The sequence below is a fragment of the Garra rufa genome, unplaced genomic scaffold, assembly GCF_049309525.1.
Source record: "Garra rufa unplaced genomic scaffold, GarRuf1.0 hap1_unplaced_028, whole genome shotgun sequence".
NCBI lineage: Eukaryota > Metazoa > Chordata > Actinopteri > Cypriniformes > Cyprinidae > Garra > Garra rufa.
This window is the reverse complement of record NW_027394303.1, coordinates 1-23529: the sequence shown is the minus strand read 5'-3', so window position 1 is coordinate 23529 and position 23529 is coordinate 1. Positions and strand designations below refer to the sequence as shown.

Below are 23529 nucleotides of genomic sequence, written 5' to 3'. Positions count from 1 at the left end.
TTTTTAAAGACACACACTCACTTAAAATGTTAAGAGTAATAAAATGGCCTAAAAAACATGTAAAACACTTAAAACTCTATATTACATTTAAATGATTGTAATAAATAGAGCGGTAAAACACGTCTTTCTAAAAGCCAGCATATTATATAAATAGTGAAGAAAAGGCAAAAGCTTACAGCACCTGGTATTCCCAGGCGGTCTCCCATCCAAGTACTAAGCAGGCCCGACGCTGCTTAGCTTCCGAGATCAGACGAGATCGGGCGCTCTCAGCGCGGTATGGCCGTAAGCGAGGGCTGCTCCAAAAAGTGGGCTATTTAAAGATCAGCCTCCGTAAAAGCCAGCATATTATATAAATAGTGAAGAAAAGGCAAAAGCTTACAGCACCTGGTAATCCCAGGCGGTCTCCCATCCAAGTGTAACAATCGGCCTTATCAGCCGAGTTACAAGACTAAAATGGGGTCAGATTTAACTGTGAGAGATGACTAGTGGTTAAAAGAATGAGACATAAAAGAAGATTGGTTTAAATAGATTTGGTTTATTTACAAGGTTCACATAAAAGACTTTAAAACAACACGATAAAACGAGGTAAACGCTGTTAAAAGAATACAGTTCATTTGTCCATACCCTAAAAACAGTCCAAGAATCCCAGTGTGTTGATAAGTCCAATGTGAGTGTCCACCGGTGTATATACAATCCACAGAAAGTGTAATCCAAAGTTTGCAGGTGGTGAATGGAAAGGTGAGCTCTAAAATTAGCAACTCCTCAATCCAACAGTTTGGTGACTGTCCTTTGTTTGTCATGCTGCTCTCTTATACAGTTGTACTTCCTGCTTCCTGTCATGTGTCTAGTCACATGGCAGGCCAACCATCCATTTTTTAAAGACACACACTCACTTAAAATGTTAAGAGTAATAAAATGGCCTAAAAAACATGTAAAACACTTAAAACTCTATAATACATTTAAATGATTGTAATAAATAGAGCGGTAAAACACGTCTTTCTAAAAGCCAGCATATTATATAAATAGTGAAGAAAAGGCAAAAGCTTACAGCACCTGGTATTCCCAGGCGGTCTCCCATCCAAGTACTAAGCAGGCCCGACGCTGCTTAGCTTCCGAGATCAGACGAGATCGGGCGCTCTCAGCGCGGTATGGCCGTAAGCGAGGGCTGCTCCAAAAAGTGGGCTATTTAAAGATCAGCCTCCGTAAAAGCCAGCATATTATATAAATAGTGAAGAAAAGGCAAAAGCTTACAGCACCTGGTATTCCCAGGCGGTCTCCCATCCAAGTGTAACAATCGGCCTTATCAGCCGAGTTACAAGACTAAAATGGGATCAGATTTAACTGTGAGAGATGACTAGTGGTTAAAAGAATGAGACATAAAAGAAGATTGGTTTAAATAGATTTGGTTTATTTACAAGGTTCACATAAAAGACTTTAAAACAACACGATAAAACGAGGTAAACGCTGTTAAAAGAATACAGTTCATTTGTCCATACCCTAAAAACAGTCCAAGAATCCCAGTGTGTTGATAAGTCCAATGTGAGTGTCCACCGGTGTATATACAATCCACAGAAAGTGTAATCCAAAGTTTGCAGGTGGTGAATGGAAAGGTGAGCTCTAAAATTAGCAACTCCTCAATCCAACAGTTTGGTGACTGTCCTTTGTTTGTCATGCTGCTCTCTTATACAGTTGTACTTCCTGCTTCCTGTCATGTGTCTAGTCACATGGCAGGCCAACCATCCATTTTTTAAAGACACACACTCACTTAAAATGTTAAGAGTAATAAAATGGCCTAAAAAACATGTAAAACACTTAAAACTCTATATTACATTTAAATGATTGTAATAAATAGAGCGGTAAAACACGTCTTTCTAAAAGCCAGCATATTATATAAATAGTGAAGAAAAGGCAAAAGCTTACAGCACCTGGTATTCCCAGGCGGTCTCCCATCCAAGTACTAAGCAGGCCCGACGCTGCTTAGCTTCCGAGATCAGACGAGATCGGGCGCTCTCAGCGCGGTATGGCCGTAAGCGAGGGCTGCTCCAAAAAGTGGGCTATTTAAAGATCAGCCTCCGTAAAAGCCAGCATATTATATAAATAGTGAAGAAAAGGCAAAAGCTTACAGCACCTGGTAATCCCAGGCGGTCTCCCATCCAAGTGTAACAATCGGCCTTATCAGCCGAGTTACAAGACTAAAATGGGGTCAGATTTAACTGTGAGAGATGACTAGTGGTTAAAAGAATGAGACATAAAAGAAGATTGGTTTAAATAGATTTGGTTTATTTACAAGGTTCACATAAAAGACTTTAAAACAACACGATAAAACGAGGTAAACGCTGTTAAAAGAATACAGTTCATTTGTCCATACCCTAAAAACAGTCCAAGAATCCCAGTGTGTTGATAAGTCCAATGTGAGTGTCCACCGGTGTATATACAATCCACAGAAAGTGTAATCCAAAGTTTGCAGGTGGTGAATGGAAAGGTGAGCTCTAAAATTAGCAACTCCTCAATCCAACAGTTTGGTGACTGTCCTTTGTTTGTCATGCTGCTCTCTTATACAGTTGTACTTCCTGCTTCCTGTCATGTGTCTAGTCACATGGCAGGCCAACCATCCATTTTTTAAAGACACACACTCACTTAAAATGTTAAGAGTAATAAAATGGCCTAAAAAACATGTAAAACACTTAAAACTCTATAATACATTTAAATGATTGTAATAAATAGAGCGGTAAAACACGTCTTTCTAAAAGCCAGCATATTATATAAATAGTGAAGAAAAGGCAAAAGCTTACAGCACCTGGTATTCCCAGGCGGTCTCCCATCCAAGTACTAAGCAGGCCCGACGCTGCTTAGCTTCCGAGATCAGACGAGATCGGGCGCTCTCAGCGCGGTATGGCCGTAAGCGAGGGCTGCTCCAAAAAGTGGGCTATTTAAAGATCAGCCTCCGTAAAAGCCAGCATATTATATAAATAGTGAAGAAAAGGCAAAAGCTTACAGCACCTGGCATTCCCAGGCAGTCTCCCATCCAAGTGTAACAATCGGCCTTATCAGCCGAGTTACAAGACTAAAATGGGATCAGATTTAACTGTGAGAGATGACTAGTGGTTAAAAGAATGAGACATAAAAGAAGATTGGTTTAAATAGATTTGGTTTATTTACAAGGTTCACATAAAAGACTTTAAAACAACACGATAAAACGAGGTAAACGCTGTTAAAAGAATACAGTTCATTTGTCCATACCCTAAAAACAGTCCAAGAATCCCAGTGTGTTGATAAGTCCAATGTGAGTGTCCACCGGTGTATATACAATCCAAAGAAAGTGTAATCCAAAGTTTGCAGGTGGTGAATGGAAAGGTGAGCTCTAAAATTAGCAACTCCTCAATCCAACAGTTTGGTGACTGTCCTTTGTTTGTCATGCTGCTCTCTTATACAGTTGTACTTCCTGCTTCCTGTCATGTGTCTAGTCACATGGCAGGCCAACCATCCATTTTTTAAAGACACACACTCACTTAAAATGTTAAGAGTAATAAAATGGCCTAAAAAACATGTAAAACACTTAAAACTCTATAATACATTTAAATGATTGTAATAAATAGAGCGGTAAAACACGTCTTTCTAAAAGCCAGCATATTATATAAATAGTGAAGAAAAGGCAAAAGCTTACAGCACCTGGTATTCCCAGGCGGTCTCCCATCCAAGTACTAAGCAGGCCCGACGCTGCTTAGCTTCCGAGATCAGACGAGATCGGGCGCTCTCAGCGCGGTATGGCCGTAAGCGAGGGCTGCTCCAAAAAGTGGGCTATTTAAAGATCAGCCTCCGTAAAAGCCAGCATATTATATAAATAGTGAAGAAAAGGCAAAAGCTTACAGCACCTGGTAATCCCAGGCGGTCTCCCATCCAAGTGTAACAATCGGCCTTATCAGCCGAGTTACAAGACTAAAATGGGGTCAGATTTAACTGTGAGAGATGACTAGTGGTTAAAAGAATGAGACATAAAAGAAGATTGGTTTAAATAGATTTGGTTTATTTACAAGGTTCACATAAAAGACTTTAAAACAACACGATAAAACGAGGTAAACGCTGTTAAAAGAATACAGTTCATTTGTCCATACCCTAAAAACAGTCCAAGAATCCCAGTGTGTTGATAAGTCCTATGTGAGTGTCCACCGGTGTATATACAATCCACAGAAAGTGTAATCCAAAGTTTGCAGGTGGTGAATGGAAAGGTGAGCTCTAAAATTAGCAACTCCTCAATCCAACAGTTTGGTGACTGTCCTTTGTTTGTCATGCTGCTCTCTTATACAGTTGTACTTCCTGCTTCCTGTCATGTGTCTAGTCACATGGCAGGCCAACCATCCATTTTTTAAAGACACACACTCACTTAAAATGTTAAGAGTAATAAAATGGCCTAAAAAACATGTAAAACACTTAAAACTCTATAATACATTTAAATGATTGTAATAAATAGAGCGGTAAAACACGTCTTTCTAAAAGCCAGCATATTATATAAATAGTGAAGAAAAGGCAAAAGCTTACAGCACCTGGTATTCCCAGGCGGTCTCCCATCCAAGTACTAAGCAGGCCCGACGCTGCTTAGCTTCCGAGATCAGACGAGATCGGGCGCTCTCAGTGCGGTATGGCCGTAAGCGAGGGCTGCTCCAAAAAGTGGGCTATTTAAAGATCAGCCTCCGTAAAAGCCAGCATATTATATAAATAGTGAAGAAAAGGCAAAAGCTTACAGCACCTGGTATTCCCAGGCGGTCTCCCATCCAAGTACTAAGCAGGCCCGACGCTGCTTAGCTTCCGAGATCAGACGAGATCGGGCGCTCTCAGCGCGGTATGGCCGTAAGCGAGGGCTGCTCCAAAAAGTGGGCTATTTAAAGATCAGCCTCCGTAAAAGCCAGCATATTATATAAATAGTGAAGAAAAGGCAAAAGCTTACAGCACCTGGTATTCCCAGGCGGTCTCCCATCCAAGTGTAACAATCGGCCTTATCAGCCGAGTTACAAGACTAAAATGGGATCAGATTTAACTGTGAGAGATGACTAGTGGTTAAAAGAATGAGACATAAAAGAAGATTGGTTTAAATAGATTTGGTTTATTTACAAGGTTCACATAAAAGACTTTAAAACAACACGATAAAACGAGGTAAACGCTGTTAAAAGAATACAGTTCATTTGTCCATACCCTAAAAACAGTCCAAGAATCCCAGTGTGTTGATAAGTCCAATGTGAGTGTCCACCGGTGTATATACAATCCACAGAAAGTGTAATCCAAAGTTTGCAGGTGGTGAATGGAAAGGTGAGCTCTAAAATTAGCAACTCCTCAATCCAACAGTTTGGTGACTGTCCTTTGTTTGTCATGCTGCTCTCTTATACAGTTGTACTTCCTGCTTCCTGTCATGTGTCTAGTCACATGGCAGGCCAACCATCCATTTTTTAAAGACACACACTCACTTAAAATGTTAAGAGTAATAAAATGGCCTAAAAAACATGTAAAACACTTAAAACTCTATATTACATTTAAATGATTGTAATAAATAGAGCGGTAAAACACGTCTTTCTAAAAGCCAGCATATTATATAAATAGTGAAGAAAAGGCAAAAGCTTACAGCACCTGGTATTCCCAGGCGGTCTCCCATCCAAGTACTAAGCAGGCCCGACGCTGCTTAGCTTCCGAGATCAGACGAGATCGGGCGCTCTCAGCGCGGTATGGCCGTAAGCGAGGGCTGCTCCAAAAAGTGGGCTATTTAAAGATCAGCCTCCGTAAAAGCCAGCATATTATATAAATAGTGAAGAAAAGGCAAAAGCTTACAGCACCTGGTAATCCCAGGCGGTCTCCCATCCAAGTGTAACAATCGGCCTTATCAGCCGAGTTACAAGACTAAAATGGGGTCAGATTTAACTGTGAGAGATGACTAGTGGTTAAAAGAATGAGACATAAAAGAAGATTGGTTTAAATAGATTTGGTTTATTTACAAGGTTCACATAAAAGACTTTAAAACAACACGATAAAACGAGGTAAACGCTGTTAAAAGAATACAGTTCATTTGTCCATACCCTAAAAACAGTCCAAGAATCCCAGTGTGTTGATAAGTCCAATGTGAGTGTCCACCGGTGTATATACAATCCACAGAAAGTGTAATCCAAAGTTTGCAGGTGGTGAATGGAAAGGTGAGCTCTAAAATTAGCAACTCCTCAATCCAACAGTTTGGTGACTGTCCTTTGTTTGTCATGCTGCTCTCTTATACAGTTGTACTTCCTGCTTCCTGTCATGTGTCTAGTCACATGGCAGGCCAACCATCCATTTTTTAAAGACACACACTCACTTAAAATGTTAAGAGTAATAAAATGGCCTAAAAAACATGTAAAACACTTAAAACTCTATAATACATTTAAATGATTGTAATAAATAGAGCGGTAAAACACGTCTTTCTAAAAGCCAGCATATTATATAAATAGTGAAGAAAAGGCAAAAGCTTACAGCACCTGGTATTCCCAGGCGGTCTCCCATCCAAGTACTAAGCAGGCCCGACGCTGCTTAGCTTCCGAGATCAGACGAGATCGGGCGCTCTCAGCGCGGTATGGCCGTAAGCGAGGGCTGCTCCAAAAAGTGGGCTATTTAAAGATCAGCCTCCGTAAAAGCCAGCATATTATATAAATAGTGAAGAAAAGGCAAAAGCTTACAGCACCTGGTATTCCCAGGCGGTCTCCCATCCAAGTGTAACAATCGGCCTTATCAGCCGAGTTACAAGACTAAAATGGGATCAGATTTAACTGTGAGAGATGACTAGTGGTTAAAAGAATGAGACATAAAAGAAGATTGGTTTAAATAGATTTGGTTTATTTACAAGGTTCACATAAAAGACTTTAAAACAACACGATAAAACGAGGTAAACGCTGTTAAAAGAATACAGTTCATTTGTCCATACCCTAAAAACAGTCCAAGAATCCCAGTGTGTTGATAAGTCCAATGTGAGTGTCCACCGGTGTATATACAATCCACAGAAAGTGTAATCCAAAGTTTGCAGGTGGTGAATGGAAAGGTGAGCTCTAAAATTAGCAACTCCTCAATCCAACAGTTTGGTGACTGTCCTTTGTTTGTCATGCTGCTCTCTTATACAGTTGTACTTCCTGCTTCCTGTCATGTGTCTAGTCACATGGCAGGCCAACCATCCATTTTTTAAAGACACACACTCACTTAAAATGTTAAGAGTAATAAAATGGCCTAAAAAACATGTAAAACACTTAAAACTCTATATTACATTTAAATGATTGTAATAAATAGAGCGGTAAAACACGTCTTTCTAAAAGCCAGCATATTATATAAATAGTGAAGAAAAGGCAAAAGCTTACAGCACCTGGTATTCCCAGGCGGTCTCCCATCCAAGTACTAAGCAGGCCCGACGCTGCTTAGCTTCCGAGATCAGACGAGATCGGGCGCTCTCAGCGCGGTATGGCCGTAAGCGAGGGCTGCTCCAAAAAGTGGGCTATTTAAAGATCAGCCTCCGTAAAAGCCAGCATATTATATAAATAGTGAAGAAAAGGCAAAAGCTTACAGCACCTGGTAATCCCAGGCGGTCTCCCATCCAAGTGTAACAATCGGCCTTATCAGCCGAGTTACAAGACTAAAATGGGGTCAGATTTAACTGTGAGAGATGACTAGTGGTTAAAAGAATGAGACATAAAAGAAGATTGGTTTAAATAGATTTGGTTTATTTACAAGGTTCACATAAAAGACTTTAAAACAACACGATAAAACGAGGTAAACGCTGTTAAAAGAATACAGTTCATTTGTCCATACCCTAAAAACAGTCCAAGAATCCCAGTGTGTTGATAAGTCCAATGTGAGTGTCCACCGGTGTATATACAATCCACAGAAAGTGTAATCCAAAGTTTGCAGGTGGTGAATGGAAAGGTGAGCTCTAAAATTAGCAACTCCTCAATCCAACAGTTTGGTGACTGTCCTTTGTTTGTCATGCTGCTCTCTTATACAGTTGTACTTCCTGCTTCCTGTCATGTGTCTAGTCACATGGCAGGCCAACCATCCATTTTTTAAAGACACACACTCACTTAAAATGTTAAGAGTAATAAAATGGCCTAAAAAACATGTAAAACACTTAAAACTCTATAATACATTTAAATGATTGTAATAAATAGAGCGGTAAAACACGTCTTTCTAAAAGCCAGCATATTATATAAATAGTGAAGAAAAGGCAAAAGCTTACAGCACCTGGTATTCCCAGGCGGTCTCCCATCCAAGTACTAAGCAGGCCCGACGCTGCTTAGCTTCCGAGATCAGACGAGATCGGGCGCTCTCAGCGCGGTATGGCCGTAAGCGAGGGCTGCTCCAAAAAGTGGGCTATTTAAAGATCAGCCTCCGTAAAAGCCAGCATATTATATAAATAGTGAAGAAAAGGCAAAAGCTTACAGCACCTGGCATTCCCAGGCAGTCTCCCATCCAAGTACTAAGCAGGCCCGACGCTGCTTAGCTTCCGAGATCAGACGAGATCGGGCGCTCTCAGCGCGGTATGGCCGTAAGCGAGGGCTGCTCCAAAAAGTGGGCTATTTAAAGATCAGCCTCCGTAAAAGCCAGCATATTATATAAATAGTGAAGAAAAGGCAAAAGCTTACAGCACCTGGTATTCCCAGGCGGTCTCCCATCCAAGTGTAACAATCGGCCTTATCAGCCGACTTACAAGACTAAAATGGGATCAGATTTAACTGTGAGAGATGACTAGTGGTTAAAAGAATGAGACATAAAAGAAGATTGGTTTAAATAGATTTGGTTTATTTACAAGGTTCACATAAAAGACTTTAAAACAACACGATAAAACGAGGTAAACGCTGTTAAAAGAATACAGTTCATTTGTCCATACCCTAAAAACAGTCCAAGAATCCCAGTGTGTTGATAAGTCCAATGTGAGTGTCCACCGGTGTATATACAATCCACAGAAAGTGTAATCCAAAGTTTGCAGGTGGTGAATGGAAAGGTGAGCTCTAAAATTAGCAACTCCTCAATCCAACAGTTTGGTGACTGTCCTTTGTTTGTCATGCTGCTCTCTTATACAGTTGTACTTCCTGCTTCCTGTCATGTGTCTAGTCACATGGCAGGCCAACCATCCATTTTTTAAAGACACACACTCACTTAAAATGTTAAGAGTAATAAAATGGCCTAAAAAACATGTAAAACACTTAAAACTCTATAATACATTTAAATGATTGTAATAAATAGAGCGGTAAAACACGTCTTTCTAAAAGCCAGCATATTATATAAATAGTGAAGAAAAGGCAAAAGCTTACAGCACCTGGTATTCCCAGGCGGTCTCCCATCCAAGTACTAAGCAGGCCCGACGCTGCTTAGCTTCCGAGATCAGACGAGATCGGGCGCTCTCAGCGCGGTATGGCCGTAAGCGAGGGCTGCTCCAAAAAGTGGGCTATTTAAAGATCAGCCTCCGTAAAAGCCAGCATATTATATAAATAGTGAAGAAAAGGCAAAAGCTTACAGCACCTGGTAATCCCAGGCGGTCTCCCATCCAAGTGTAACAATCGGCCTTATCAGCCGAGTTACAAGACTAAAATGGGGTCAGATTTAACTGTGAGAGATGACTAGTGGTTAAAAGAATGAGACATAAAAGAAGATTGGTTTAAATAGATTTGGTTTATTTACAAGGTTCACATAAAAGACTTTAAAACAACACGATAAAACGAGGTAAACGCTGTTAAAAGAATACAGTTCATTTGTCCATACCCTAAAAACAGTCCAAGAATCCCAGTGTGTTGATAAGTCCAATGTGAGTGTCCACCGGTGTATATACAATCCACAGAAAGTGTAATCCAAAGTTTGCAGGTGGTGAATGGAAAGGTGAGCTCTAAAATTAGCAACTCCTCAATCCAACAGTTTGGTGACTGTCCTTTGTTTGTCATGCTGCTCTCTTATACAGTTGTACTTCCTGCTTCCTGTCATGTGTCTAGTCACATGGCAGGCCAACCATCCATTTTTTAAAGACACACACTCACTTAAAATGTTAAGAGTAATAAAATGGCCTAAAAAACATGTAAAACACTTAAAACTCTATAATACATTTAAATGATTGTAATAAATAGAGCGGTAAAACACGTCTTTCTAAAAGCCAGCATATTATATAAATAGTGAAGAAAAGGCAAAAGCTTACAGCACCTGGTATTCCCAGGCGGTCTCCCATCCAAGTACTAAGCAGGCCCGACGCTGCTTAGCTTCCGAGATCAGACGAGATCGGGCGCTCTCAGCGCGGTATGGCCGTAAGCGAGGGCTGCTCCAAAAAGTGGGCTATTTAAAGATCAGCCTCCGTAAAAGCCAGCATATTATATAAATAGTGAAGAAAAGGCAAAAGCTTACAGCACCTGGTATTCCCAGGCGGTCTCCCATCCAAGTGTAACAATCGGCCTTATCAGCCGAGTTACAAGACTAAAATGGGATCAGATTTAACTGTGAGAGATGACTAGTGGTTAAAAGAATGAGACATAAAAGAAGATTGGTTTAAATAGATTTGGTTTATTTACAAGGTTCACATAAAAGACTTTAAAACAACACGATAAAACGAGGTAAACGCTGTTAAAAGAATACAGTTCATTTGTCCATACCCTAAAAACAGTCCAAGAATCCCAGTGTGTTGATAAGTCCAATGTGAGTGTCCACCGGTGTATATACAATCCACAGAAAGTGTAATCCAAAGTTTGCAGGTGGTGAATGGAAAGGTGAGCTCTAAAATTAGCAACTCCTCAATCCAACAGTTTGGTGACTGTCCTTTGTTTGTCATGCTGCTCTCTTATACAGTTGTACTTCCTGCTTCCTGTCATGTGTCTAGTCACATGGCAGGCCAACCATCCATTTTTTAAAGACACACACTCACTTAAAATGTTAAGAGTAATAAAATGGCCTAAAAAACATGTAAAACACTTAAAACTCTATATTACATTTAAATGATTGTAATAAATAGAGCGGTAAAACACGTCTTTCTAAAAGCCAGCATATTATATAAATAGTGAAGAAAAGGCAAAAGCTTACAGCACCTGGTATTCCCAGGCGGTCTCCCATCCAAGTACTAAGCAGGCCCGACGCTGCTTAGCTTCCGAGATCAGACGAGATCGGGCGCTCTCAGCGCGGTATGGCCGTAAGCGAGGGCTGCTCCAAAAAGTGGGCTATTTAAAGATCAGCCTCCGTAAAAGCCAGCATATTATATAAATAGTGAAGAAAAGGCAAAAGCTTACAGCACCTGGTAATCCCAGGCGGTCTCCCATCCAAGTGTAACAATCGGCCTTATCAGCCGAGTTACAAGACTAAAATGGGGTCAGATTTAACTGTGAGAGATGACTAGTGGTTAAAAGAATGAGACATAAAAGAAGATTGGTTTAAATAGATTTGGTTTATTTACAAGGTTCACATAAAAGACTTTAAAACAACACGATAAAACGAGGTAAACGCTGTTAAAAGAATACAGTTCATTTGTCCATACCCTAAAAACAGTCCAAGAATCCCAGTGTGTTGATAAGTCCAATGTGAGTGTCCACCGGTGTATATACAATCCACAGAAAGTGTAATCCAAAGTTTGCAGGTGGTGAATGGAAAGGTGAGCTCTAAAATTAGCAACTCCTCAATCCAACAGTTTGGTGACTGTCCTTTGTTTGTCATGCTGCTCTCTTATACAGTTGTACTTCCTGCTTCCTGTCATGTGTCTAGTCACATGGCAGGCCAACCATCCATTTTTTAAAGACACACACTCACTTAAAATGTTAAGAGTAATAAAATGGCCTAAAAAACATGTAAAACACTTAAAACTCTATAATACATTTAAATGATTGTAATAAATAGAGCGGTAAAACACGTCTTTCTAAAAGCCAGCATATTATATAAATAGTGAAGAAAAGGCAAAAGCTTACAGCACCTGGTATTCCCAGGCGGTCTCCCATCCAAGTACTAAGCAGGCCCGACGCTGCTTAGCTTCCGAGATCAGACGAGATCGGGCGCTCTCAGCGCGGTATGGCCGTAAGCGAGGGCTGCTCCAAAAAGTGGGCTATTTAAAGATCAGCCTCCGTAAAAGCCAGCATATTATATAAATAGTGAAGAAAAGGCAAAAGCTTACAGCACCTGGCATTCCCAGGCAGTCTCCCATCCAAGTACTAAGCAGGCCCGACGCTGCTTAGCTTCCGAGATCAGACGAGATCGGGCGCTCTCAGCGCGGTATGGCCGTAAGCGAGGGCTGCTCCAAAAAGTGGGCTATTTAAAGATCAGCCTCCGTAAAAGCCAGCATATTATATAAATAGTGAAGAAAAGGCAAAAGCTTACAGCACCTGGTATTCCCAGGCGGTCTCCCATCCAAGTGTAACAATCGGCCTTATCAGCCGACTTACAAGACTAAAATGGGATCAGATTTAACTGTGAGAGATGACTAGTGGTTAAAAGAATGAGACATAAAAGAAGATTGGTTTAAATAGATTTGGTTTATTTACAAGGTTCACATAAAAGACTTTAAAACAACACGATAAAACGAGGTAAACGCTGTTAAAAGAATACAGTTCATTTGTCCATACCCTAAAAACAGTCCAAGAATCCCAGTGTGTTGATAAGTCCAATGTGAGTGTCCACCGGTGTATATACAATCCACAGAAAGTGTAATCCAAAGTTTGCAGGTGGTGAATGGAAAGGTGAGCTCTAAAATTAGCAACTCCTCAATCCAACAGTTTGGTGACTGTCCTTTGTTTGTCATGCTGCTCTCTTATACAGTTGTACTTCCTGCTTCCTGTCATGTGTCTAGTCACATGGCAGGCCAACCATCCATTTTTTAAAGACACACACTCACTTAAAATGTTAAGAGTAATAAAATGGCCTAAAAAACATGTAAAACACTTAAAACTCTATAATACATTTAAATGATTGTAATAAATAGAGCGGTAAAACACGTCTTTCTAAAAGCCAGCATATTATATAAATAGTGAAGAAAAGGCAAAAGCTTACAGCACCTGGTATTCCCAGGCGGTCTCCCATCCAAGTACTAAGCAGGCCCGACGCTGCTTAGCTTCCGAGATCAGACGAGATCGGGCGCTCTCAGCGCGGTATGGCCGTAAGCGAGGGCTGCTCCAAAAAGTGGGCTATTTAAAGATCAGCCTCCGTAAAAGCCAGCATATTATATAAATAGTGAAGAAAAGGCAAAAGCTTACAGCACCTGGTAATCCCAGGCGGTCTCCCATCCAAGTGTAACAATCGGCCTTATCAGCCGAGTTACAAGACTAAAATGGGGTCAGATTTAACTGTGAGAGATGACTAGTGGTTAAAAGAATGAGACATAAAAGAAGATTGGTTTAAATAGATTTGGTTTATTTACAAGGTTCACATAAAAGACTTTAAAACAACACGATAAAACGAGGTAAACGCTGTTAAAAGAATACAGTTCATTTGTCCATACCCTAAAAACAGTCCAAGAATCCCAGTGTGTTGATAAGTCCAATGTGAGTGTCCACCGGTGTATATACAATCCACAGAAAGTGTAATCCAAAGTTTGCAGGTGGTGAATGGAAAGGTGAGCTCTAAAATTAGCAACTCCTCAATCCAACAGTTTGGTGACTGTCCTTTGTTTGTCATGCTGCTCTCTTATACAGTTGTACTTCCTGCTTCCTGTCATGTGTCTAGTCACATGGCAGGCCAACCATCCATTTTTTAAAGACACACACTCACTTAAAATGTTAAGAGTAATAAAATGGCCTAAAAAACATGTAAAACACTTAAAACTCTATAATACATTTAAATGATTGTAATAAATAGAGCGGTAAAACACGTCTTTCTAAAAGCCAGCATATTATATAAATAGTGAAGAAAAGGCAAAAGCTTACAGCACCTGGTATTCCCAGGCGGTCTCCCATCCAAGTACTAAGCAGGCCCGACGCTGCTTAGCTTCCGAGATCAGACGAGATCGGGCGCTCTCAGCGCGGTATGGCCGTAAGCGAGGGCTGCTCCAAAAAGTGGGCTATTTAAAGATCAGCCTCCGTAAAAGCCAGCATATTATATAAATAGTGAAGAAAAGGCAAAAGCTTACAGCACCTGGTATTCCCAGGCGGTCTCCCATCCAAGTGTAACAATCGGCCTTATCAGCCGAGTTACAAGACTAAAATGGGATCAGATTTAACTGTGAGAGATGACTAGTGGTTAAAAGAATGAGACATAAAAGAAGATTGGTTTAAATAGATTTGGTTTATTTACAAGGTTCACATAAAAGACTTTAAAACAACACGATAAAACGAGGTAAACGCTGTTAAAAGAATACAGTTCATTTGTCCATACCCTAAAAACAGTCCAAGAATCCCAGTGTGTTGATAAGTCCAATGTGAGTGTCCACCGGTGTATATACAATCCACAGAAAGTGTAATCCAAAGTTTGCAGGTGGTGAATGGAAAGGTGAGCTCTAAAATTAGCAACTCCTCAATCCAACAGTTTGGTGACTGTCCTTTGTTTGTCATGCTGCTCTCTTATACAGTTGTACTTCCTGCTTCCTGTCATGTGTCTAGTCACATGGCAGGCCAACCATCCATTTTTTAAAGACACACACTCACTTAAAATGTTAAGAGTAATAAAATGGCCTAAAAAACATGTAAAACACTTAAAACTCTATAATACATTTAAATGATTGTAATAAATAGAGCGGTAAAACACGTCTTTCTAAAAGCCAGCATATTATATAAATAGTGAAGAAAAGGCAAAAGCTTACAGCACCTGGTATTCCCAGGCGGTCTCCCATCCAAGTACTAAGCAGGCCCGACGCTGCTTAGCTTCCGAGATCAGACGAGATCGGGCGCTCTCAGCGCGGTATGGCCGTAAGCGAGGGCTGCTCCAAAAAGTGGGCTATTTAAAGATCAGCCTCCGTAAAAGCCAGCATATTATATAAATAGTGAAGAAAAGGCAAAAGCTTACAGCACCTGGTAATCCCAGGCGGTCTCCCATCCAAGTGTAACAATCGGCCTTATCAGCCGAGTTACAAGACTAAAATGGGGTCAGATTTAACTGTGAGAGATGACTAGTGGTTAAAAGAATGAGACATAAAAGAAGATTGGTTTAAATAGATTTGGTTTATTTACAAGGTTCACATAAAAGACTTTAAAACAACACGATAAAACGAGGTAAACGCTGTTAAAAGAATACAGTTCATTTGTCCATACCCTAAAAACAGTCCAAGAATCCCAGTGTGTTGATAAGTCCAATGTGAGTGTCCACCGGTGTATATACAATCCACAGAAAGTGTAATCCAAAGTTTGCAGGTGGTGAATGGAAAGGTGAGCTCTAAAATTAGCAACTCCTCAATCCAACAGTTTGGTGACTGTCCTTTGTTTGTCATGCTGCTCTCTTATACAGTTGTACTTCCTGCTTCCTGTCATGTGTCTAGTCACATGGCAGGCCAACCATCCATTTATTAAAGACACATACACTTAAAATGTTAAGAGTAATAAAATGGCCTAAAAAACATGTAAAACACTTAAAACTCTATAATACATTTAAATGATTGTAATAAATAGAGCGGTAAAACACGTCTTTCTAAAAGCCAGCATATTATGTAAATAGTGAAGAAAAGGCAAAAGCTTACAGCACCTGGTAAGCCCAGGCGGTCTCCCATTCAAGTACTAACCAGGCCCGACGCTGCTTAGCTTCCGAGATCAGACGAGATCGGGCGCTCTCAGCGCGGTATGGCCATAAGCGAGGGCTGCCCCAAAATGTGGGCTATTTAAAGATCAGCCTCCGTAAAGGCCAGCATATTATATAAATAGTGAAGAAAAGGCAAAAGCTTACAGCACCTGGTATTCCCAGGCAGTCTCCCATAAAAGTTTAACAATCGGCCTTATCAGCCGAGTTACAAGACTAAAATGGGGTCAGATTTAACTGTGAGAGATGACTAGTGGTTAAAAGAATGAGACATAAAAGAAAATTGGTTTAAATAGATTTGGTGTATTTACAAGGTTCACATAAAAGACTTTAAAACAACACGATAAAACTAGGTCAACTCTGTTAAAAGAATACAGTTCATTTGTCCATACCCTAAAAACAGGTAAACTCTGTTAAAAGAATACAGTTCATTTGTCCATACCCTAAAAACAGTCCAAGAATCCCAGTGTGTTGATAAGTCCAATGTGAGTGTCCACCAGTATATATGCAATCCACAGAAAGTGTAATCCAAAGTTTGCAGGTGGTGAATGGAAAGTTGAGCTCTAAAATTAGCAACTCCTCAATCCAACAGTTTGGTGACTGTCCTTTGTTTGTCATGCTGCTCTCTTATACAGTTGTACTTCCTGCTTCCTGTCATGTGTCTAGTCACATGACAGGCCAACCATCCATTTATTAAAGACACATTCACTTAAAATGTTAAGAGTAATAAAATGGCCTAAAAAACATGTAAAACACTTAAAACTCTATAATACATTTAAATGATTGTAATAAATAGAGCGGTAAAACACGTCTTTCTAAAAGCCAGCATATTATATAAATAGTGAAGAAAAGGCAAAAGCTTACAGCACCTGGTATTCCCAGGCGGTCTCCCATCCAAGTACTAACCAGGCCCGACGCTGCTTAGCTTCCGAGATCAGACGAGATCGGGCGCTCTTTTTTTTTTTTTATTAAAGAAATTTCATAATACAAATTTTCCAATGTGTGCTTCACATTAGAAGTCTCACGACATAAAATAAATAAACATGAAAAAATACATCACATTATCATCAACAAAGCAAAAGGAACACATTAAACATAAGATGAATTTTCAACCAATAGAAACATCAACAATACAATATAGTTGTCCACACAAAGACGAAAGAAAAGAAAAAAAAAATTAAAAATAAGATAAAATATAATCTACTCATCTCGTATTTTTTGTTTAAAATCATGCCTTTTATACTTAAGATTTAGAAAGCTCTTTCTCTTCCTGGCAATTTGCACATGAAATTCTCTAAAACATTACAAACTGTTGGTGTAAAAACATCATAAAAAGCTTTCAGCATATTTTCACTTTTAAAATACACATATAATTGTTCTACATATACTTCTATTTTCCTTTTAAAAACAGTCCAAACCTCTAACACCATTTTTTCTTTTTTGGCCACAATTCTTCTTTCCCAAATTGCGCTTTTCATTAACATTATACACAGATTTATAAACTTTTTGTGTTGACCCTTCTTTTCCCAACCAAACATCACTACTCTTTTCCATTCCATTACACTTTCATCCCAACCTTCGCTCACATCTTTAATTAAACATTTACATTTCCTTAGAAAATCCTCCAATTCTTTACAATATAAAAACAAATGTAAAATCCCCTCTTCTTTTTCATGACACACTTTACACATTGGATTTTGTTCCATTCCCACCTTGTTTAAAACAGACTCAGTAAAAACCGCTTTATGCCTTATAAAATATTCCAAACATCCTAACTTTGTTTCAACACACCTCCCACTCATGTTTCTCCATATACATTCTTCTTTTAGATCCTTGAATTTTTCCACCCAGTACTTATTTACAATCGGCTCTTTAAAAACACCATCTCTAAAAACACAATAAAACATTTTTACAGTACATTCTTTAAAATCATACATTTTTCCCCCCAGTTTCACAAAAATATTTCCCTCTGTTTGCTCTCCTTCCATACTCTCTATTCTTTTAATCCACTCTTTGGGTATTGCATTTTTAATAATTTCATATTTATTTGTTATTTCTTGTTTACTGTATTCTTCTTTTGCTTCCTCCATCGCATCCACAATATATTGTATCGGTAAAAAACCCTCTTTAAATTCATACAAAACATCTCTCACTCTTGTTATCCCCACATCCATCCATTTTTTTAAAAATATTGCTTTCTCTTGTTTTAAAATGTTGTTATTTAAGAACAGAGGTTGATTTAAAATGTTTTCTCTTCCATGCGGATTGTACTCGATTTTCGTTAAAAAATTCCCCCAGGCACTAAAAATTTCTCTATAAAATTCGGGTAATCCTTCCGTCATCCAAATTTTTGTTTTCATCCATAATATTCCGTCCCCCATGTTAAAATCCCCACATTTGTTTAAAAAGTATTTCATTGTTTTTTTCCACTCAGTTTTGTTATCTTGTTGCAGGTATTTCTTAACAATTTTTACTCTCAACGCATTTTTTCGCTGTTCCACATCCATTAAACCTAAGCCCCCCTTCTCTATCGCCCCTAAAATCGTATTATGTGCAATCCTTGCTGGTTTCCCCTCCCATAAAAAGTCAAGAAAACATTTCTTCAACCTCCGTTCTGTCCATAAAGGTATTTCAGAAACATATAAAACATACCAAAGTTTAGAAACCATTAAAACATTCAATATTAAAACCTTCCCCTTCAAGTTTAAAGTTCTCAATTTCCAAAAATTTAATCTTCTCTCTATATCTGTTACTAGTTGCTCCCACATTTCATCTCTTACTTTCCTCTCATTCTTTCCCATTACAACTCCTAAAATCCTCATTTCTTCCACTTCCTTAAAATTAAAACAATCCATTAAAACCATAGCTTTACCAAATCTCATATATATCGTTTTCTCCTCATTTACTTAACTTCCAGACCCACTACAATATTCTTTTACCAACTTCATAACTTCTTTAACACTCTCTTTTCCCTTTACAATTATTGTTGTGTCATCAGCATATTGAAAAACTTTCCCCTCAGCCTTATTTCCCTCAATTTCTATCCCTATTATTCTTTCATTCTGTTTTATAGCCAGTCCCAAGGGTTCAGAAACAAGTGAGTACAATAATGCTGAGAGTGGACAACCCTGTCTTATTGACCTTGTTATTTTAAAACACTCTGTTAAAAACCCATTACATTTTATCTTTGTTAGTGCACCCTTATATAAAATCTCAATCCATTTAATAAAATTTTCCCCGAACCCAAAACTCCTTAAAACCTCAAATAAATACCCGTGCTCAACCCTATCAAAAGCTTTTTCAAAATCCAAACTAATTATATATCCTTCTTCATTTTTTTCTTTCATGTACCATATCGTGTCCCTTATACTCATTGTTATGTCGGCTATATCTCTTCCTTTGACTCCATATGCTTGGTTTGTTTTAATTATACTTGGCATTACTTCCTTTAATCTGTTTGCTAAAACCTTCGCTAAAATCTTAAGATCTGTATTCAACATCGTGATTGGTCTGTAGTTTTTTAGATCTACTTTTTCTCCTTTCCTTTTATATATCAATTTCATTAACCCCATCCTTGTTCTTTCATTAATCTCTTCCTTTTCAAAAATTTCTTTAAAAACCTCATTTAAAATCTTTGTTAAAACTTCTTTAAAACAAACATAAAATTCAGTTCCCAAACCATCTATTCCTGGACTTTTCTTTTTATTCAGTTGATTTATTGCTCTTTCAATCTCGTCTTCCCTGATTTCTTGGTCACATTCTTTTTTATGTTCCTCACTTACTTTTGCTTTTATCTGATTCAACAGTTCCTTTTTTTCCTCCTCTTCCACCCCCCTTGCACTAAACAGATCCTCATAAAAATTCTTTATTTCTTTTAAAATCTTTTCATTCCCTTCTACAATTTCCCCATTTTCCCCTCTTATTTCTTTTATCGTTTCAGCTTTCCCTCTCTTTTTTTCCAGATCAAAAAAGAACTTTGTACATTTTTCTCCCTCCACCACATATTTTGCTTTGCTTCTTAACCTCGCCCCCTCATATTCCTTTTCTTCTATTTCTTTCAGTTTCCCCTCCATTTCCTTTATCTTTTGTATGTCTTGAAATTCTTTATTCAGTTCCATTTCCAAACTTTCCTTTATTCCTCTTTCTTTGGATCTTTTGCATTTCTGAATAACACTACAATACCTGATTGAGAATTTTTTGATTAAAAACTTTACACTCTCCCACCATATTCTCTTATCCTCTTCATACATTCCATTTTCCTTTTCTTTTTCTATAATTTCTTTCACTTTTAAAACATAATCTTCATTCTTTAAAATCTGTGTATTTAAAATCCATACTCCCGGACCTCTTTGCATTTGACTCCAGTCCAACTTAAAAGATAAAATCTTATGATCGCTAAAACTTGTTTCTTTGTACTTAATATTTTCTATAAAATTCTCCACATTTCTTGTACATAAAACATAGTCAATTCTAGTTTGGCATACAAACTGCCCTACTATTTGTCTTCTCGAAAATTCTTTTTTCTTTTCATTTCTTTCTCTCCACACATCTATCATATTATTTTCATCCATTAATGCTTTTAATTCTTTTCTTCCTGTATCTGTTTTAAAAACCATTCCTTCAGCCATATCCTGTTTACTAAAAACTGTGTTAAAATCCCCCATCATAATTATTTCTTTATACTTCTTTACAATGTTTCTTAAAACATTAAAAAACTCTTTCTTTTCCTTATCTTCCACTGGTGCATGTACATTTACTAAAATCAAATCTCTTCCTTCATATTTTGTCTCAACTACCAAACATTTCCCCATCTTGTCCTTATACACACTTTTACTCACTTTAAAAACATCGTCCTTCATTAAAAAAGCCACACCTCTCCCAGCCCGCCCATCTCCATTATTATATAAAATACCTCCATCCCATCTCTTTTTATAATCATTCATCACATTTTCTCTCCAGTTTGTTTCTTGTAATGCAACAATGTCTTCCCTTTTACATTTTTCTTTTACTTTTTCAAACTTCCTCATGTCCATCAGACCCCTTGCATTAAAAGCAACACAACTTAAAACCATTAAAAGTAAATAAAAAAAATACATAAAAATCATTATTCATCATTTTCTCCCTCCAGGACCCTTAGCACATCAAATCTGTTAGTCTCTGTCATAATCTTTTTTCTTGCACTTTCCAAATTTGGTTTTACCTTCAGTGCTCTCCTTCTTATTTGTCCTTTCCCTCCTCTGTCTTTGTCCATTTTGTCCATCTTTATTCCCTCTTCATTGTCCGTTTCTTTAACTTGATCCAACCTTCCTTGTCCATCTCTCTCCACATCACCCAGAAAAGTATTAAAACTGTCCGACATCTCCATCTCTGTCCATTGAGTGTCCTGCTCCACTGTTTGTTCGTTATTATTAATGTTGTCTTCTCTTCTTTCTCCTTCCTCTCTGCAGCTCGGTCCTCCTTCCGTTTCTTTTTGTTGTAGTCCTTCCTCCTCGTTGTTTCCTTCATGCACCTGTCTGCCCACCTGTTCTTCCCTTCCTCCTTCCTCTCCCTCCATCCAACATTCACATTTATTTAAAACTTCCTGACACCCCGGGCACCTGACAGCATTGCAATCTCGTGCAAAATGTCCCCTCTCCTCACATTTGTAGCACACAAAATTTGGGCATTCTATTAGCAGGTGATCCGGGCTCATGCACAGCCTACAGGTCTTCACCTGATGGCTGTGCATCACCCGGAAGTACTGCGGCCCTTCGGCTGTTTCTAGCCGTGTGCTATATGGCAACGATGCCACTTGCTTGGGGAACCTCAAGGAACCTCAAGGAACCTTAAGGAACCTTGTTCCATCTTCAATGTCGGTGCCCGGGTAGCGTCTTCTTTTAATTTTGGTAATGGGATCAACTCCCCATCCCTCCAATTTTCCTAAAATTTCTTTGTCATCCAGGTAGACAGGCAGGTGCATGAAGGAAACAACATAATCCCTGTTTTGTAGATTTTTTACTTCACAGTCCACTCCTTTTATTCTTAGTCCATCAATTAGTTTTTCACACGTTTCTTCTTTTTCCATTGTCAGTTCGTATTCTTTCCCTTGTCTTGGTCTTAGTGCTAAAATTTTGCCATGTCCACATTGTTCCGTTACAGCTTTAATAATGTCCTCCGCTCTCACCCCAATCACATTCTCCACATTCACAATCACTGTAGCTTCCTTTAAATATTGTCGCTCAACAAACTTTTCTCTTACTTCCTGTTTTTTTCCATTTGTAGCTCGTGGTCGTTTATCCAGTCCAATGTCGTTTGCCGTGCGTGTTCCTCCTGCCAGTCCAGTCTCGTTTGCCGTGCATGTTCCTCCAGCCAGTCCAGTGTCCATTGCCGTGCGTGTTCCTCCTGCCAGTCCAGTGTCGTTTGCCATCCGTCTCTCTCCAGCCAGTTCTGTTTCGTAATCCATTAATCCGTCCGTTTTTTTTAAAGAAAAATAAGTTAAGAAAAAAAAGGTTTAACCACCCTCCAGCCAGCAAAAATGCTGCTGTTAGGTGGTTTTATAACTGAAAAAAACACAAAAAAACTAACTAACTTAAAGTAAAACCACTCACAAAACAAACAAAAAAAATCAAACACAAAATGGAGGAGAGCCTTCCTCTCCCAACTGCTGCCAACCACTTCCTGTTGCTCTCTAGCGCTCTCAGGTGGCGGTATGGCCGTAAGCGAGGACTGCTCCAAAAAGTGGGTTATTTATAGATCAGCCTCCGTAAAAGCCAGCATATTATATAAATAGTGAAGAAAAGGCAAAAGCTTACAGCACCTGGTATTCCCAGGCGGTCTCCCATAAAAGTGTAACAATCGGCCTTATCAGCCGAGTTACAAGACTAAAATGGGGTCAGATTTAACTGTGAGAGATGACTAGTGGTTAAAAGAATGAGACATAAAAGAAAATTGGTTTAAATAGATTTGGTGTATTTACAAGGTTCACATAAAAGACTTTAAAACAACACGATAAAACTAAGTAAACTCTGTTAAAAGAATACAGTTCATTTGTCCATACCCTAAAAACAGGTAAACTCTGTTAAAAGAATACAGTTCATTTGTCCATACCCTAAAAACAGTCCAAGAACCCCAGTGTGTTGATAAGTCCAATGTGAGTGTCCACCAGTGTATATACAATCCACAGAAAGTGTAATCCAAAGTTTGCAGGTGGTGAATGGAAAGGTGAGCTCTAAAATTAGCAACTCCTCAATCCAACAGTTTGGTGACTGTCCTTTGTTTGTCATGCTGCTCTCTTATACAGTTGTACTTCCTGCTTCCTGTCATGTGTCTAGTCACATGACAGGCCAACCATCCATTTATTAAAGACACATACACTTAAAATGTTAAGAGTAATAAAATGGCCTAAAAACATGTAAAACACTTAAAACTCTATAATACATTTAATTGATTGTAATAAATAGAGCGGTAAAACACGTCTTTCTAAAAGCCAGCATATTATATAAATAGTGAAGAAAAGGCAAAAGCTTACAGCACCTGGTATTCCCAGGCGGTCTCCCATCCAAGTACTAACCAGGCCCGACGCTGCTTAGCTTCCGAGATCAGACGAGATCGGGCGCTCTCAGCGCGGTATGGCCATAAGCGAGGGCTGCTCCAAAAAGTGGGCTATTTAAAGATCAGCCTCCGTAAAAGCCAGCATATTATATAAATAGTGAAGAAAAGGCAAAAGCTTACAGCACCTGGTATTCCCAGGCGGTCTCCCATCCAAGTACTAACCAGGCCCGACGCTGCTCAGGTTCCGAGATCAGACGAGATCGGGCGCTCTCAGCGCGGTATGGCCATAAGCGAGGGCTGCTCCAAAAAGTGGGCTATTTAAAGATCAGCCTCCGT

At 39.0% G+C, this 23529-nt stretch overlaps 23 non-coding genes across 23 annotated transcripts; all 23 read right to left on the bottom strand.

The window, feature by feature from the left end:
• Window positions 1-169: 169 nt before the first annotated feature.
• Window positions 170-288, bottom strand: LOC141315539 (5S ribosomal RNA). The gene has a single exon (XR_012351024.1). It is a non-coding gene; the product is annotated as a 5S ribosomal RNA (ribosomal RNA).
• A 753-nt stretch (window positions 289-1041) lies between these two features.
• Window positions 1042-1160, bottom strand: LOC141315525 (5S ribosomal RNA). Its single transcript, XR_012351012.1, has one exon. It is a non-coding gene; the product is annotated as a 5S ribosomal RNA (ribosomal RNA).
• Window positions 1161-1913: 753 nt separating this feature from the next.
• LOC141315513 (5S ribosomal RNA) lies at window positions 1914-2032 on the bottom strand. The gene has a single exon (XR_012351000.1). It is a non-coding gene; the product is annotated as a 5S ribosomal RNA (ribosomal RNA).
• Window positions 2033-2785: 753 nt separating this feature from the next.
• Window positions 2786-2904, bottom strand: LOC141315500 (5S ribosomal RNA). The gene has a single exon (XR_012350987.1). It is a non-coding gene; the product is annotated as a 5S ribosomal RNA (ribosomal RNA).
• Window positions 2905-3657: 753 nt separating this feature from the next.
• Window positions 3658-3776, bottom strand: LOC141315488 (5S ribosomal RNA). Its single transcript, XR_012350975.1, has one exon. It is a non-coding gene; the product is annotated as a 5S ribosomal RNA (ribosomal RNA).
• Window positions 3777-4529: 753 nt separating this feature from the next.
• On the bottom strand, window positions 4530-4648 carry LOC141315523 (5S ribosomal RNA). The gene has a single exon (XR_012351010.1). It is a non-coding gene; the product is annotated as a 5S ribosomal RNA (ribosomal RNA).
• An 84-nt stretch (window positions 4649-4732) lies between these two features.
• Window positions 4733-4851, bottom strand: LOC141315476 (5S ribosomal RNA). The gene has a single exon (XR_012350962.1). It is a non-coding gene; the product is annotated as a 5S ribosomal RNA (ribosomal RNA).
• A 753-nt stretch (window positions 4852-5604) lies between these two features.
• On the bottom strand, window positions 5605-5723 carry LOC141315464 (5S ribosomal RNA). Its single transcript, XR_012350950.1, has one exon. It is a non-coding gene; the product is annotated as a 5S ribosomal RNA (ribosomal RNA).
• Window positions 5724-6476: 753 nt separating this feature from the next.
• Window positions 6477-6595, bottom strand: LOC141315452 (5S ribosomal RNA). Its single transcript, XR_012350938.1, has one exon. It is a non-coding gene; the product is annotated as a 5S ribosomal RNA (ribosomal RNA).
• A 753-nt stretch (window positions 6596-7348) lies between these two features.
• On the bottom strand, window positions 7349-7467 carry LOC141315440 (5S ribosomal RNA). The gene has a single exon (XR_012350926.1). It is a non-coding gene; the product is annotated as a 5S ribosomal RNA (ribosomal RNA).
• Window positions 7468-8220: 753 nt separating this feature from the next.
• Window positions 8221-8339, bottom strand: LOC141315428 (5S ribosomal RNA). Its single transcript, XR_012350914.1, has one exon. It is a non-coding gene; the product is annotated as a 5S ribosomal RNA (ribosomal RNA).
• Window positions 8340-8423: 84 nt separating this feature from the next.
• LOC141315531 (5S ribosomal RNA) lies at window positions 8424-8542 on the bottom strand. The gene has a single exon (XR_012351017.1). It is a non-coding gene; the product is annotated as a 5S ribosomal RNA (ribosomal RNA).
• A 753-nt stretch (window positions 8543-9295) lies between these two features.
• On the bottom strand, window positions 9296-9414 carry LOC141315415 (5S ribosomal RNA). The gene has a single exon (XR_012350902.1). It is a non-coding gene; the product is annotated as a 5S ribosomal RNA (ribosomal RNA).
• A 753-nt stretch (window positions 9415-10167) lies between these two features.
• Window positions 10168-10286, bottom strand: LOC141315403 (5S ribosomal RNA). Its single transcript, XR_012350890.1, has one exon. It is a non-coding gene; the product is annotated as a 5S ribosomal RNA (ribosomal RNA).
• Window positions 10287-11039: 753 nt separating this feature from the next.
• On the bottom strand, window positions 11040-11158 carry LOC141315391 (5S ribosomal RNA). The gene has a single exon (XR_012350878.1). It is a non-coding gene; the product is annotated as a 5S ribosomal RNA (ribosomal RNA).
• A 753-nt stretch (window positions 11159-11911) lies between these two features.
• On the bottom strand, window positions 11912-12030 carry LOC141315574 (5S ribosomal RNA). Its single transcript, XR_012351059.1, has one exon. It is a non-coding gene; the product is annotated as a 5S ribosomal RNA (ribosomal RNA).
• An 84-nt stretch (window positions 12031-12114) lies between these two features.
• On the bottom strand, window positions 12115-12233 carry LOC141315530 (5S ribosomal RNA). The gene has a single exon (XR_012351016.1). It is a non-coding gene; the product is annotated as a 5S ribosomal RNA (ribosomal RNA).
• A 753-nt stretch (window positions 12234-12986) lies between these two features.
• LOC141315562 (5S ribosomal RNA) lies at window positions 12987-13105 on the bottom strand. Its single transcript, XR_012351047.1, has one exon. It is a non-coding gene; the product is annotated as a 5S ribosomal RNA (ribosomal RNA).
• A 753-nt stretch (window positions 13106-13858) lies between these two features.
• LOC141315550 (5S ribosomal RNA) lies at window positions 13859-13977 on the bottom strand. Its single transcript, XR_012351035.1, has one exon. It is a non-coding gene; the product is annotated as a 5S ribosomal RNA (ribosomal RNA).
• Window positions 13978-14730: 753 nt separating this feature from the next.
• Window positions 14731-14849, bottom strand: LOC141315507 (5S ribosomal RNA). Its single transcript, XR_012350993.1, has one exon. It is a non-coding gene; the product is annotated as a 5S ribosomal RNA (ribosomal RNA).
• A 751-nt stretch (window positions 14850-15600) lies between these two features.
• Window positions 15601-15719, bottom strand: LOC141315541 (5S ribosomal RNA). The gene has a single exon (XR_012351026.1). It is a non-coding gene; the product is annotated as a 5S ribosomal RNA (ribosomal RNA).
• A 7444-nt stretch (window positions 15720-23163) lies between these two features.
• On the bottom strand, window positions 23164-23282 carry LOC141315385 (5S ribosomal RNA). Its single transcript, XR_012350871.1, has one exon. It is a non-coding gene; the product is annotated as a 5S ribosomal RNA (ribosomal RNA).
• Window positions 23283-23366: 84 nt separating this feature from the next.
• LOC141315540 (5S ribosomal RNA) lies at window positions 23367-23485 on the bottom strand. The gene has a single exon (XR_012351025.1). It is a non-coding gene; the product is annotated as a 5S ribosomal RNA (ribosomal RNA).
• Window positions 23486-23529: the final 44 nt, after the last annotated feature.